This window comes from Phaethon aethereus (genome assembly GCF_964289735.1).
Source record: "Phaethon aethereus genome assembly, chromosome: 12".
Lineage (NCBI taxonomy): Eukaryota > Metazoa > Chordata > Aves > Phaethontiformes > Phaethontidae > Phaethon > Phaethon aethereus.
This window is the reverse complement of record NC_138588.1, coordinates 12,437,153-12,453,190: the sequence shown is the minus strand read 5'-3', so window position 1 is coordinate 12,453,190 and position 16,038 is coordinate 12,437,153.

The window sequence follows — 16,038 nt, the reverse complement described above, 5'->3', positions numbered from 1 at the left end:
CCATCACATATCTCACCTCTGAACTGCATTGTGAACTACTGCAAATGCTGCTGAATTGTGACAACAGCACTCCAATAAGGGTGCCTTTTATGAATATTTTACCCTCCTAACTCTACATTCTGCTTATAAGAATCAGCCTTACCAAGATTCAATCATTTCAGGTAAACCCTTATTCCCTTACCCCTTCGCTAAGGGTTCTGCAGTAGCCAGTTTCATAGGGTGAGATGCCTCTCTGCATGACATTCTGCAGCTCCCAAGTGCTCCTAAACCACATCCACCATTTAGTCTCCATGCTGGATTTCCTTAGCTCCTGCACTGTACATGATTCAGGATTCCCAGCACCACTGCATTCACTCTGAACTCTGTCAAAGTTTTCACAGAATCATTAAGGTTGGAAGGCACCTTTGAGATCATCAAGTCCAACCGTTAACCCAACACCACCATGCCCCCTAAACCATGTCCCGAAGCGCCACATCCACATGTTTTTTGAATGCTTCCGGTCATGGTGACTCCACCAGAGAGTTCATTTTCCTCATATGGCTGAGCCTCACATGAATTCCAGTTAACAGGACTGAGCACCATTATTGTAATCACTCTGTGTGTGCTCTCACATGGCAGGCACTGAGTTATGCCATTTTCTATTTAAGAATTGCAGATGGTTTCAGCCCTAGTGCTTGCCCCCACCTAACACCAGTATAACTCACCTCCTTAGCAATGGGCTGAATGCCAATTACCTTTAGCTCATCTGAATCTCATCTCTGTATTGTTGTGCTTGGTGTATCTACCACAGGTCCGAATGCATCAATGGCATGATTTATATTTCATTTTTTTCTACCGCCTTCCCAACTCTAATTTTTTCAAATAGCTACTAAACTGACCTTAAGACCATCTTTCTCCGTCTTGTTTCCCCACCTATCTTGTCTTTCCTAAATGTTATAGCTCACTTCCTACAGTTGTTTCCTTTCAAACATTTTATTTCGGAACAAAAGGAAATTTGTGCTTTGCATGTCTGTAAGCATAGAATAAATATGAATCATGCATGTGTTTCACATTAGACTGCTATGAATATTTATTTAGTCATCCATTCTAGCAATCCATGTATCTTACTTCCTTAGGTCTCTTATTAACAATCCACTAGAACTGAAGGACTCACTTTTCACTGATGAAAATCATGTATTGTGTTTTAGTGTACCATTCAGTTCCTGCCTCCCACTCAAATCAGAAACTTCAGAAACTAGTTTTTACCAGATTTGCAGCACATGGAAAATTTCAAATATCTTTGCAAAGCACAAGATGAGGAGTACAGCTGATACAGGCAAACCATTTAGATGTTGCAAAAAGCTTATCAGCTAAGCTGTGATTCTGCAGGCTAAAACAGATCTGAAGTCCATTCAACCTAGACAGAATACCCTCTGCAGTTTCAGATAACTGACTCCTATTTAGTCCTTTTCTAGATAGAATTATAAGTGTATAAATGACTGAATCAGGTTAAAAAACTAACCTCAACCCACGTCTTCCCCACAGAATTAATCTCAGAGTATACATGTCTATTTTTCCTGAGATTTTCTTACTGTTCTCATCAGCTTCTTCCTGTGAGGCCTGCAAACACACTCCAGGAAAGAAGCTTGCCAGGATATAAGAGAAATCTCATGAGAAATTCTGTTGTCGGTTCATTTCCAGAAAAATTCTGCAGACTTAAGCATACAAGTAAACTTCTACAAATTGGGGAGACAATACCTGTGATATCTCCAACAGCAACAGTGATCACTTCCTGAAAGTTGCTCTTAATAGTCTCATTTGTCAGATGCTTCTTGGATGTGAAAATGTCATTTCCAGTCTAAGCAACAGTCGCATATCCAAAATTTAATCTAAAATAATGAATTTGTTTTGAGTTCTACAGAAGGCTACAGATAGCTCACTTGAAACTTAAAGAAAATTAGAGGAAGAAAAGCTTTTACTGTTCTTTGTTCCCTTAGTTTCTTGGGAATAAGACCCAGGTGTTTGTGCGTGTAGTAGAAACTGGTTGTTCTGCTTGGGCCCAAGTCTGTGGTTCCATGAACATTTCTTTAGCAACACCATTAACCTAATTAGCTGCTGTGCTAGGAAGAGGGCATATCTCCTGAGACCATGTATGGGGACAAACAAGGGTCTTGGGACCATCATGCTAAACAGGGAGCACTTCAGCATACTCAACTGGAAACTCTATAGTACTAGTGAAAAAGGAAATGGAGAGGTCAGGAAAGCACCTGAAATCCAGGAAAGCTTTCCTCAAGACTGAAATAGAAGTTAGATATCTCTGTCTGCTTGTGATCCACAGCTCAGAATGCTGTTGCAACACCTTCCATCTCAACAAGACCTACCTGAAAAAAATAAAAAAGCCACCGACATTAAAATGGGTCATTACATAAAATCCCCAGGTAGGAAGAACCAGAACTCACATTTCCCTAATCCTAATACCAAGATGCTATCCCTCCCCTCGTGCTCTGTTACTTTGCCTAACAAATTAGGCCATACAGAGACATCCTTTTCTGGATCCAGCTGCATCAGGGGTGAGGTTACTGCTCACCGCTGCCATTACTGCCCTCCCCACTATCACCACCTTGCTTCAGCTAACATTGCAGATGATCCCCGAGACCAATAAGAAAATACTTCCACGAACAGCTCTCTTACCCTGGTCAAGAACTCTACTCACTTCCTGAGTGCACAGACAGCATGCTCAGCAGAGACCCCAGCATTCTCACTGCACACTGTATGTGCTACAAACGTCAGGCAAAGTAAGCTGCTCAGGGGAAACAGAGGAATTGCACCACCTGCTCCTGATCACATTTGGATAAGTCCTGGGCAGTGGACTGTTCCGATTTGGAGCTTTCAGATGTTTACAGTGCATTTCAAACAACTCAGAAATGTCAGTACTAAAAACATATTCATGGAACTGAGGCATGTCTAGGGCCAGGTGGCAACTGAGTTGGATCAGAGTTTTTTTCTTTTTAATTAAATCCAACTTTAGGCACCGAGACTTGTTATAAAATCTAGTTTCAAATCACACACCTTATCTGCTATACTTGGGTAAGGTGAGAGAAATGCTTCCTTGTTCATTATTCTTAAGCTATTTGGATAAAATACATGCTAAATAATTCAGGAGACTGATTTGTAAAAGATGAAATCTTTACAAATAAGAAAGGCTAGAAATAGAATTCATGGAAAACACTCCAGAGTCCCCTAGTTGTTCTGCTGTTGAGCCTCCAGTACTCTATTAATTACTACTATTCAAGGAAGAAAGGGATTTTCATTTCTGCAACAGGTACTAATCTTTCAGAACACATCCCTTGGACACACACACAACTCAGTACACCATTAGGCAAACAAACTCAACTTTTTCTATCTGTGAAACATTTTTATTGCCTTTGGTTGATTTTTGCCCAGTTGCTAGCCCTTAGCGTAATCCATCATTTTATTTTCAGTGGTCATAACACAGCATTCCCACTCATCGTAAAATTAACATCTGACCTAATGTCCACTGAAGCCACAAGAAAGAGATCCTCCAATTTCAATTGGGTGTGGAACCAGGCACATAGGAAAGTTCTGTGCAGCTACTTGCTGACTAAATCCTAGAAGTTTGAAATACAGTTTACTTTGGGGGTTAATTTTATACTGAATTATAGAAGGTTAAATCCTTGACACAGTCAAAGAAAGGCAGCATACCCAGATCAACCAAGTCACACAAAAGTTCTGATTTATGAACTATAAACTAGAGTGGCCAAAGAGTTTGCTGAATAAAGACAAAAACGCCAGCCTTTTACACTCTCGTAACTTCTTTAAAATTACTTTTTGTTGTTTTGTAGTAGGATAAGTATTGAGTTCACCAGGTCAGAATACCATACGAAGTTGCAGATCTAACCCTAACCACAGTTCACACACACATAGTTTCAGCAACTGAAAGCTGTTTGTGTGCAATTCCTGGTGAGAAATTCATCACAGCTTCGCAGGGCCCCTGCTCTTGGGTGTCTGCTTGTAACCTGGATCTTTGCAAAGTGTAGTAATCACATTTCAACAATAAAACTTCTAGAGGTAATTTGATTTTACACTGCCAGCCAGCACTTCATTGCTAATATTCTTAAGATGCGTTACGTATTTGTCTGAGAACATTAGCACTCAGATAATTAACTCTTCTGCTGGGTGTCCAGTTTATGCTCTTCAGTGAAAACACACTGCTCCCACAGAGACATGCCTTGCATATAAGCATATCTAATCCCTAAATCTCTTATGTGGTCAGTAAATTAAAATCTAGGTTGTAGCAGTTAAATGAATTCCCTTTTCTCTCTTTTTTTCTTTTTTTTGGCACTTTCTAGCAAAACAGTTCTTATACAATCACTCAATGGCTGGAAAGTAGGCTTGGCAGAAGGAGCCAAGGCTCAGCATGTCTCCAGTCAAGACAAATGGCTGAATTATTGTGACGTTAGTAAACAGGTAATTCATTTTGCATGCCATTGTTCACCACCTCAAGCTCATTACCAAAGTCTTACAACACTCTCTTTAAAAATTCGTACCTGTTTGACCTGCTACCAGCTATAGTGCATTTCAAGCACTCATGGATAAAGTGCAATCTTGTCAAACTGAAGACACCTGCTCCCAGCAGGAACACTACTTATGAACTGCCAAGTCTTTTGTTACAGTATCTTGAGATGCAATGATCTTTCCATCTGGAATAACCAGCATCAACTTGGCTGCATCACTGTAAAGCAATCTTTGAATATTTATTACCACATAAAGTACATACAGGTATAAAAGCAGGATGTACACAAATGCAAAAAGGGAGAAGACTACGCATGATTACTTTTGCTGTTTGCCACTCAAGCTTTTGAAATTAATTTTCTTTGGAAATTGGCTCCTGGCAACAACTTTCAATTCTTTTTTTGTCTGCCGCCATGTCTGTCAGAGCGAAGCTCACCCCTATGTGTAACTTATTTCATAGGTAACAAAATTAACCCAACATCTCTCCCCTTTCTGTTACTCTTGTGCTCAAATTTTGTCAACTGTTGCTGATCTAGGGGCAGATAATTCATGCTATGGATTAATCAAGGTCTGTCCTCGTCTCTGCCCCAAAGTCCCTGCTGCAGCCCAATGCCATACCCAGCCAGCATAGCACACTGCTTTAGGCTGCACTCTGCCAATGCTGTTTAAAGCTGCCCCTACTTCCTTCTTCACAAGCTTTGTTGAGGAGTGTATACTGAACTATTTCTCTTTGCTTCGGTTTTTGCTTGATCTCATTTCTTCAGCTCTGCATTTTCCTGGGTAGTGGACTGTGTTCCTCACTTTACCTCTAGATTAACAGTCATGTTTAATCCATTTTGTTCAAAGAAAAGCAGTAGTACTGGATAATTCTTCCCTTCTCATCTTTATTTTGTGAGGGTACAAGTGGTAATTTAAGCTAATTACGTTTTAGTACTGTGGTCATTAAAAATCCAGTAAAAGCACAGTCTAGGGCTTGCATGAAGGTATCATAGAATTTAGGTTTATTTCTAGCATTTTCTTTGTTTCAGCACCTTCCACAAGGGCAATAAAAAGCCTGATCTGGAGCTATAGTGCTCTTCAGACTTTCAAAGGCAGCTTAATTCAACAACACATTCCTTGCTATCTTCTTTGCCCTTAAGAGATGTCAATGAGCAAAGTCCATTCTGTGGCACTTAATCATATATATGCAAATGTTGCATGTAGAATTTGGAGCCCACTGTGAGCCTATTTTTCTTGAGTTATTTTAAAATGTGCTTTACATCAATTTTGCAGTAAACATAGGGTATGTTTCAGTAACAACCATTTTTCTCCTGATTAGCAAATTACTGTTGTTTCCAATGTTTCATTCTAACTACTACTTGCTCAGAGTCACAGGAAAACAGAGCACTTAGTCAAGACAAACTTCCCTTTATTTCCATCTCAGCAAAGCAAGGTCTAGATTACTTTTGGAAAAACAGTTTTCAGCTGACAAAGTGAAAAATGTTGCATAACGGCAAACTTATAACATGGTAAGAAAGTTTTAATAGCAGGATTACCACTTTCTGTTGTAACTAGTTTAAAAGTCCTGTAAGGCTTTCTGCTAAGAACAGACAATTACATTTACAGTATTTATGTAATTTCTATTGGCTGGCTGTGTAATAATTTATGAAAGTTGTGACAGCACAGTACTTTAATACAGATTAAACTGTATTGAGAGAGAAAAACACAGCAAAATGGCGGCGCTACACAGAATACCAATCCTAGGATCATCTAGAATTTTAAAACAATTCAGTGTGGAAATAAAAACTGTGTTTTCCCAAACATCGGACAATCTCTCTCAAGCACGTATTCTTCTGTGTGGGTACGTATTACATCTCTCTCTTAACATGATATTATGTGTATTTCAGACCCCCATCATACAGGCTTAAGAAGACACAGGCAAGTTATTCATATCATCTTCATCCAGACACAAGATATCATTAATGTTACATCATTTTGTATTCAGCATGGACCATGTATCTTAAAGCTGTTATCAGTGCTATCTGTATGCATTTCTATTTGTAAAGCTGGGCAATCATAATGCAACTCGTAGAGGAAGATGAAAATTTTAACTTTATTGTTCATGACAGAACTGTCCAAAACAACTTCAAACAATCCATACAGAATGACAGTGATTGTATCAGGGTATTGCAGTACAAAAAAAGGTGAGGTTTGTCCTACTGGATCGCTAGATGACATCTCTTTTCAGTGACACTGCTCTCATCTACAAGCCTGATAGATACTGAAAATAGGTTTCTCATGGAGGATTTGTATTTAGGCCAGTAATTGGAGGATAAGTTACGTTTTTTGCTTTGGTTTCAGGCTGATCAAGAATTTTGATGTCCAGGAGATCAGTAAGCAGATCGGTGAAATGATCAGAAGTAAAACACAAATGCAGCTGATGGCAAAGATTTCATATTTGTATACCTGTGGATGCACAGAAAAATGTACATGCGAGCACATAAAACCTGTAGATCTGCCTTTTGCATTTGCCAAGTCCCCATTTTAATTAACTTCAACTATAATCATATGGTAAACTAGGCATAATAACAGTAATTAAGACTTTGGCCTCTTAAAACACATCAGACACACACACAAAGGCAAAATCCAATTTGGAGAAATATATGGAGCATTCAAAGGTCAGTATTGAGATTCTATCTAGGATACCTAAATAAACAGGCAAATCAACCCTATTTAACAATGAAAGTGTTTTTCTTGAGATCTCAAGAGGATTTCCAATTATTCACAAATGGCTAACCGTGCGCTCCTTTCCCAGAATTATAAACGACTCACCAGAAAATAGCAAGTTTGACAAAATTGTCCAACAGCCCATTAACTGTACAATTGTGCTAAATAGCCAGAGACAAGTCTAAATCTGCCAGAACCAGTGTCTCTCAAGTCTGCCAAGGGGATAGATATTTCAGCTGCAGAAATATCCAGTTGCAGCTTCCCACCATCTGGACTTTGCAAACTAAGCACTGAAGTGACAGGCTGGCAAGATCCAACTCAGGAATGGCCCTCTAGTTCTTAGGAAAAAGTCTTCAGAATTAATGATGGTCGTACTGAAAGGTAGTCAGGCTTGCTTGAGTGAGGTAGTTATTTGTATTCATAAAACTATTTTATTACCTGTATACTCAAAGTCTACTTGGTATGTAATTCCAAAGATTAACCAAACATACTGTCAGTTTTAGTTGTTTTCTGTTAAACCTTCTAAGGCCAAACAACAGGAATTTTTCATATGTACAGGCTTACAAATAAATTCACCTCCCCTCATCTGATTTTTAAGTTCATTCACCCAAATTACACAACAGACAGATCCAAACAGATAATCTGGAAAGAGGCCTGTGAACAGTTATATGAAGTCAGACTGGGCACATAGGGAAGACCTGAACACAGTGAGCAAGGATGTGACACAGCAGGGCAGCAAACTTTAACCTGGGTCTCAAAAAACCCAGCACGCCCATTGATGCTGTAACTCATGTAAAACTGAACAGAGTAGGTCTAGTCTGTAACACACTCCAGCTAGTAAACAAACTAAGCATAATTTTAAAAGTTAAACTTCCAAAACTCCACTGAAGCTTTTCAAAAAAGCGTAACAAATCGGTCAAGTAGTCTCTGCTTCTTAAAGCATTTTTTTTTTTCTACAAGTGAGGAAGGGGAAAAAACCCACCCCATAACCTTGATTTTTTGGAAGAAAATTTAATACTACATGCTTTAAGGTAAAGCAACACATGGGAGTGAAAAAAAGGGACACAATGACTACAGCCTATATTAAGAAATATTACTATAAAGGAATTTTTAAAAAAAAAATGTTACTAGATATTTTTAGCAATGCACTTGTTTGCTTTCCTACTATGAAGACAGGATTATGAAGCCATGCTTTTTGTATTGGCTGAATATAAATACTTCTTTAGATCAGTGTTGCACCCTTCAAGCACAGAGTTGTCTGACGCTTCTCCTTTTTGTAATACCTCTAGAGAAAACTAACATACAGAATATTGTTTTAAGGTTATGTTGCAGCAACAGGGCATACTCTGACTTGTGAGTCTGCAGATTTTTTTGTGTTCATCTAATGTAAGATGATTCATAATCAATTATGGTTCTCATATCAAAGGCTCCCAGTTGTTTTCAAACCATCAGAGAAGGAACCATTACCATCAGCAGCAGGCATGCTTAGAGTTCTTCTTTTAAGTCTTACAAATTCAACCTATTTCTTCTTGTTATCTCCTGAAAAGGCAGAGTGTCCAGACTCTTTTGAGGTTCATGCTTGACCCTGATCAATGAAACAAAAAGAAACCCCTCATTTACACCTGAAGTTTCTTCTTAAGCCATCAGAGAAGTCCTACATAGTCTCTCCAGAGTTGAATACTATCAAACACCACCACTTATCTCTGCTCTGGAGGAGGCATACATAAAATGTATGTCAGGCTTGTAAATTCAGGCTATTTGCTATAGGAATGTCATGCCAGGTTTACTTCCCGGAGCACTACAGGCCTTAAGAGTTGCTTTTGGAGTTCTGGGGGTGTTTCTGCATTTCCATTCACTCATTTACAAACTTGGACTATTGACCATTCTTTAATCACCTAAATTCATTAACCACTTCTTTGATGATGCCTTTCTAGCTCACTAACAAAAATCTTAGATTCATAACATTTTTAGGAACCAAACTTTTGGAAGTGGGCCATGGCCTTAAGAAGGGCTAAGCACAAGATCCTATGACAGGCACTCATACAGTGGCTAGTATATGTAGACTAATCCTTTTCCTGACTTTCAGAAACATTTCTTTATTTATTGGCAAATAAATAAAGCAGTGATTGAAAGGAACAGATACAGCCCTTTAGGGCTCTTTGGCTTCCCTCTAAAGACGTATTATCAATTTCTTTAATTATCACAGTGACAGGAAAACTTGGTGAAATGTTTAAAAAGGGGAGGGAGGAAAACATGTGTTTATGTTCATTTAGGACAACTTGAAAACAGATTATTCTGAAGATGGAAAGAGAATCATTGAATATTTAAATAATTAATTCCAGAAAATCCATTAAATGAGAACCAGTGTGACATTTTTACTGATTCAGCACAACTAGCGTTCACTGATCAGCTTCTAAATTGCTGTTTCTAAATTGCCACTTGCAGGAATTTTAGCATATCACAGTGTAAATCACTAGTCAGTCATGTGCCCCGTGTACCAGACAGAGAACTAAGATACAAACAGTCTGGTGACAGCCTGGCTATGATAATTAGATAAAAAAACATGCAAACGAACACAGAACTGCTATTATTTCCATCTCTGTGAGCAGCTCCACTGTTTATAAAGTATTAAAACCTGTACATTTGTTTTACATAGTTAAGATTTACAGCAAATCTTCTGACATTTGTCAAGCGGTAATAGCTTTCTGTAGTTGAAAAGCAGAAAGCATAATTTCTCAAGCTTCATTGTTTTGCTAGAAGATGAGAAAATTAGAAGCAATAGTCTGGTTAAGACTGCGCTTACCAGCGTCTTATCAGAGCAACGAGGCAGGATGAGAGCATAGAGAGTCAAAACCAGGCAGTTACACAAGGCCAAAAGTAAAAACAGCAACTTCTTAAAAGCTAGTCAACATTTCTCCATGCTTGGTTGGGTTTGTTTTTTTTTTTTAATAGGAAATGTATTTTTAAAAAAATAAAAATAGGTGTTTTACATGTAAGTGATATCAGACATGTACTGCAATCTCAGCTGGGTCAAGCTGAGTAAGGTTAGAGAAGGGAGCACCTTCCAAAGACATTGCTGCTGAAAGTGCTCCAGGCAAGCAGCACTTTTTTGTCAACAATGTAACAGTTTAAAATGCATGGGTTTTGTGATGTTATGCTGACAAACAGGCAGTTGTGGTCCTTCTATATGAAACATTATTTAACCTGCATCCCAGCAAATTGCTTGTCCCCGGAGTTGCAATTTTTCACACAAGCCATAAAGGCATTTCTGAGCCTTTAAGTTCCGACCCCAATTCACATAGTACATCCTGTGGGAAAAGAAGCTGCACCTCCCAATTTTCTGCCAGGCCCCAGCTGACGATTGCTTTCTCTCTGACTACATTCTCCCAGTATTTTGAGTTTAACATTGTGTTTTTCCGTTTTGATTTCTATCACATGTTGTTTTGTTTCACTGCGTTCTGCCAAACAGTGCCCTAACTTGACAGAGCTGCTATAATCTATATATAGTTTGCATATTGATTCCTGTGGTACTTTGAGATCCTTCAGCTAGAAGGTTATCACAATATAAGGTTCCTCCATCTGTCATGTAAGGTAACCTTTAAACAAGACAGAGTTCAGTTCAGTCCAGATGTTTATCCAAACTGCTCTAAATCTCTGATGTCTGGAAATCCAGAAGGAACAGGTTTTTTGAGACACTTTCAGTACCACTTAATACCAATTCAGACAAACTACCATATCATCCTGTCACTGTAATCACATGGGATGCTAATAACGCCTACCATTTCTGTAGAACTTTATAAAGATGAATCACCACAACACAGTCCTTTGCAGTATTATCCTCATTTTATTATTGAGGAAACGGGGTGTCTGATATTACGTTATACCACTAAGTGACCTGCTCTTTCAATCTAAAAAGAACAGCAATGAAAGATGCAGAAACTATTACTGTAACTTTCCCAGCTTTTCTTTGGTGGAACACTGTTTAAATATTTAGATCCCACAAATTCTTTTACCATCATAGCACATTGCTAAAAAAGCAGCCCATAATCAAAGCGACATTCTGTTTTGAGTCTGCTGTGACTTAGCAGCAACATTTCAATTTATTGCAATTTTGATCATGGTAGAAAAGTCAGATGAATACCAAAATAAAGACATGTCACAGTTCACTCTTTTTCTCATGCAGCCTTGAATGTATGATCCTATCATTTAGATAAGGCATCAACTTTTTGAAGCCAGAACAATTCCCAAAGAAAAAACAACAATGTATGTATTCACTATGTACGTATCACAGACTGTAACAGTCCATTATTTAATCTCTGAAAATAATTCTTAGTTACTGGTTTCCATGAAAGGTCTGTGGTGTTGGAAAATTTGGGGGTGGTTTTGTTTTGATGGATTGGTTTTGGGAGTTTTGGGTTCTTTGAAATATCACAGCCTTCATGATTAACACCGTGGGTACTGAAGAACATTGGGGAAAGCACTGTATGAAAAATATTTTTGTATCTCTATCAGAAGTCTTCAGGACCTAAACCCAAAAGATGCTGTGTTAACTTCACTAGTCACAGAAGCCAGAAAGAACAAACCAAGAAAAGTGTTCAGCACCATCTTGGACTCACTTCCAACTGAACATTTATATGTCAAATAAACCTAACTGTATACAACCAGGAAAAAAGATTTCTACAGTAAAATAGGCTCTGCAGAATTAAATGTCAGTTTGGCCCTGTTTCACATTCAGCCAAGTCATCTAAGGAGAAATTATAGAAGAAGAACCTGCCATAATTCCACTTCTGACTCGCAGGAGTCACAGTCTAGGACTTATCCCAAGATATTTCAGTACTGGTTTCATGCTAACTACACTCTGAATTGTGAAAGACACAAATGTTTCCCCACCAACAAAGCGTGACTTCTTGTCAAACACTGATGGAACCATCGTGGTTCCATGATTATCGTTGCAGAGTTGTGATTTTCTAATGAAAGACTCTCAAGTCAAGATTGTTTTGAGATTTTACCTTCTGGAAGAAAACAATTTACAAAAAATGGGTCCACACATCCCAGTTCTGCCCTCTGCAGCAAACTGGAGAGGCACCAGAAGGGACTTTCATGGTACCAGTTCTGTACCTGGACAGAGAAATTAGTGTCATGTCTTATATACCTAAAGGTAAGTGAAAAGAAATTGCAGGTCCATCTGGATTTTATAAAAAAATCATAATTCAGAATTAATTCACATGATAGTTAATCAACAAGAATAACTAAATTACTGAACAGAGTATTGTACCACACTGTGTTCAAAAAAAGCATTAAGTATAATTACTAAAGAAGCAAGTAATATAAGATTTTCCACAAGATGCTTCTGTTTCAAATATATTCACCACTTTTGTAGTAGCAACTCTGAGACCAAAACACAGCAAAAGCAGGGTAGCCCTAGCTTCATCAAAGTATCTGGCCCACCTTCGCACCTCAATAGTCATAGCAAGAATAGCTTTTTTTTCCCCCCCTTTAACTTGAATTTGTGGAAGACAGGCCTTATCAAAATTGGGCACTCCCACACTAAAACTTGTATTTTGTGTATTCTCTTCCTTTGTATGTGCAAAGATGTTGCTATGCATAATTAGTAAAGGAAGCGTAGGTCAATTCTAGACATCAAAAGAGAAGTGGAAAAGTCAAAGGTGGCAAGATGAGCAAGACAGAACTTGGCATCTCATTGGCAGGATTATGTGATACAGTGGCCTATGGCAGCAAAGGCCTAGATTCCATCAAGGAGTTTACATCCCTGTGATAAAACACTGATGTCGGTAGTACAACAAATTACAGAAGGGGACTGAAAAGGGCTGGGAGGGGAAGAGTACAGGATACTTAAATATTATTCTCTCCAAACCTTTATTCTTTTCATCACCAAACAGTTGCATCTTTTGCTTTCTACTCGGTGTGTGACACAAAGGAACTAGACATGAACAACAATTTTCAAATAACCACAGCTAATAGCTATATTAATCCTTCAAGATTTATCTGCATGTACACGTACTGCTGTTCCAGGAAAGTACTGGGAGCTTTGAAGAATCACGATAGGTTGAAGATAAGCCTTGCAGACTCTCCAATTCTAGTTTACAAATAAGAAAGGATTTTCCCTGTTAAATTCCTAGATAACTAGGAATTAATCCACAGTAATATTTGTTCCTGCATTCTAGCCTGAATCAGATCATGACAAACTATAGTTAACCCTATGGAGTCCCACTGTTGGGTATCTTCACAGAGTTACACAGCAAACAGATGCATCATTGCAATATTACTCTAAGACCAAGGAGGAGACCAGGCTCCCCAGCTCCATTTTCATTAGGAGTCATTAAAGTGCCTAGAGGGGTTAGCTTTTGACAACTGTGCGAACATGACAGCAGAGAGTTTCATCTCGTCAAACACCTTTACACACACCTCACCACCAAACAGGAAAATGAGTACCTCTCAGTTCCTTTTCTGTTCTGGAAGAGTTACCAAAAATCAGTCTATGTACAGGAAAAAAAAAGCCTTGCAAACACAGAGCAAAGCAAACCCTCAGATGCTGCATATGGTGGTGTGTTAACTTTGATGTCAATTCTTTGTGGCAGGACACATCCTCATGTGTAATGTACTTTCTAGGCACAACACTAAAACTGGCCAGGGGTATTATTTCAATTTCTAGAGAGGGCAGTTGATATAGATGAGAGTCAGTGCTCTTAGCAGAAGGAGACAGCAGCGCTGACCCACACAATTTAACAAGGGTATGTGCACATGCAGGATAATTCTGGTAATTCACATCAAAGTTACAAGCACAAAGAGGTGTAGAACTGGGCAGATGATGGTAACTGAACATGAAGACTACAGCAGAACATTTTCATAGTGTGTTTGAAGACATTAGAGTAAGAGGCTTTAAATACATGGATGGTGAGGGAGCTCCTATTTTAATCACCCTCCCAAGGATTCTACAGTCCATATCTGAAGCCAAATTTCAAATCTGCTACAGCCTAGATTGGGTTGCATTAGACAAAAATGCCTCCTATCCACAACTAGTGTAATGTTGCGTACCATTCAGCTTCCTAGAAGGCATGGCACTTGAATTTCACGGGCTGAACCTGTGTCACTGTCACAAAATGTACTGCCATTTCCTCACAGCACGAGCAATGTTTTTTTAGTTTTGATCTTCCACACTATTATGAAGGAAGACGAGTTAGGCATTCAAAATTGTGTCATTTCTTACTTTCAACCAACAAAAGATAACCTGTAGAGAAGTATTATGGATCCTTTGCACAAGAAAAGGGTACTGTTCACTTTCCTTCTGCCAAAAGATTTAGTATGTATGATATAGTCCCTGATACAGATATAGAGGACACACATGGGCCTCATTTTCCAATGCAATGGGCAAATCTAAAGATGCAGTCTGATATCATTGCCGAGATAGGCAGCAGTTACTGGACAGCAGCCAGGCAGATAAAGCTCCAGTATTATCCAAAGCAATATTGGTAGTGTCCTTCTGGAACACTGACTTTACCTACCGCCAGCAGAGAAACACAGTAGATTGAATACCTCTCTAGCTGCTTCATGCACTGGAAGGCTTCTCTAATTGTGTAGCTGTGAACCCTCCATGAAAAGGGAATCCCTAGGCAGAGAAAACCAATACAAGATACATTGGACACCTGCTTTCATCTCTTCCTTGGCTGATTGGGCTTATTGTGGGCGGTTATGTGAGCATCTTTCCATCCCCTCTGTCTCTGGCCATTGCCTACACTTGGTCCTCCTGCAGACTCCAAATTAAACACCCAGCGATGAGGCGCAGCAGCAGTTGCACTGTGTCTTCGCGGGAAGATGATCTTTATGAGAGTGCACCCTGATGGTGCAAGTGTCATGGACTCTCCCTTGAGAGAAGCTGGAGATCTGACTTGATGTTTTAATGAAACGCATTTGAAAAAGTTTAATAATATTTAATGTAGTTAGATTTTTTTAAAAAATCCTCGCTCTTCTCTCAGTATTTTCTAGAACTAGTTCTCTTACTATTTTGATTTCTCCCACTGTTTTGTTATTGCTCTGTTGGCTTTTTATCTTGCTGGAACAAATTTAAGACTCTTTATTTAATTGCTGTTATTAATATTCACATATTAATGCAACACATTATTATTCATGTTGATAACAATGGCTCTCTTCTAACAGTCTTACTTCAGAGAACGAAGATGCTAAGGAAATTAGAATGACATTGTTAGAAGTCAAAACATAACTTGATTTGTTTCCAGCTATTTTGGACCTTCGCAGGTCCAACAGCATTACATGTATTTGAACAGGAGTAGAAATGATGCACAGTTTTCTCAATACCCATTAACTGCTTTTCCTTACCAAGTTGCCTGTATGGCATTTCAGAGAGCCCTTCTCCAAGTCCATGCTTCTACCTTCAAACAGACCTTAGACGTTGGAAGTCTGAGAACAGAGTGGATTAAAATACAAGGAGAAAAACTGACCCAGAACCAAAAGGGAGAAGCCATGTTTAAAGCGAACGGAGAAAGAGCAAGCCAGTCTGACAAAGGTGTCAAACAAGCCCTGCCTTACATTTACGTCGTAGAAAAGGAGAACGTTTACCTTAAAAAGCGTGTGGGAAGGTCTTGCTTTTAATTTTCGGTTTCCCAATCACACTGGAAACCCGGGAACTGGCCACCACATCCCATAGAACAGGAAGATGCTGCCACCTACAGGTGTGAGTGCCAGGAAGGCACTAAATCACAACCGCTGGGTCCCCATTACGGGCAGAAATGCAGAAACACCGCAGTTGGAAAGGCCAGAAACCCATAGTTACATGGTACTTGC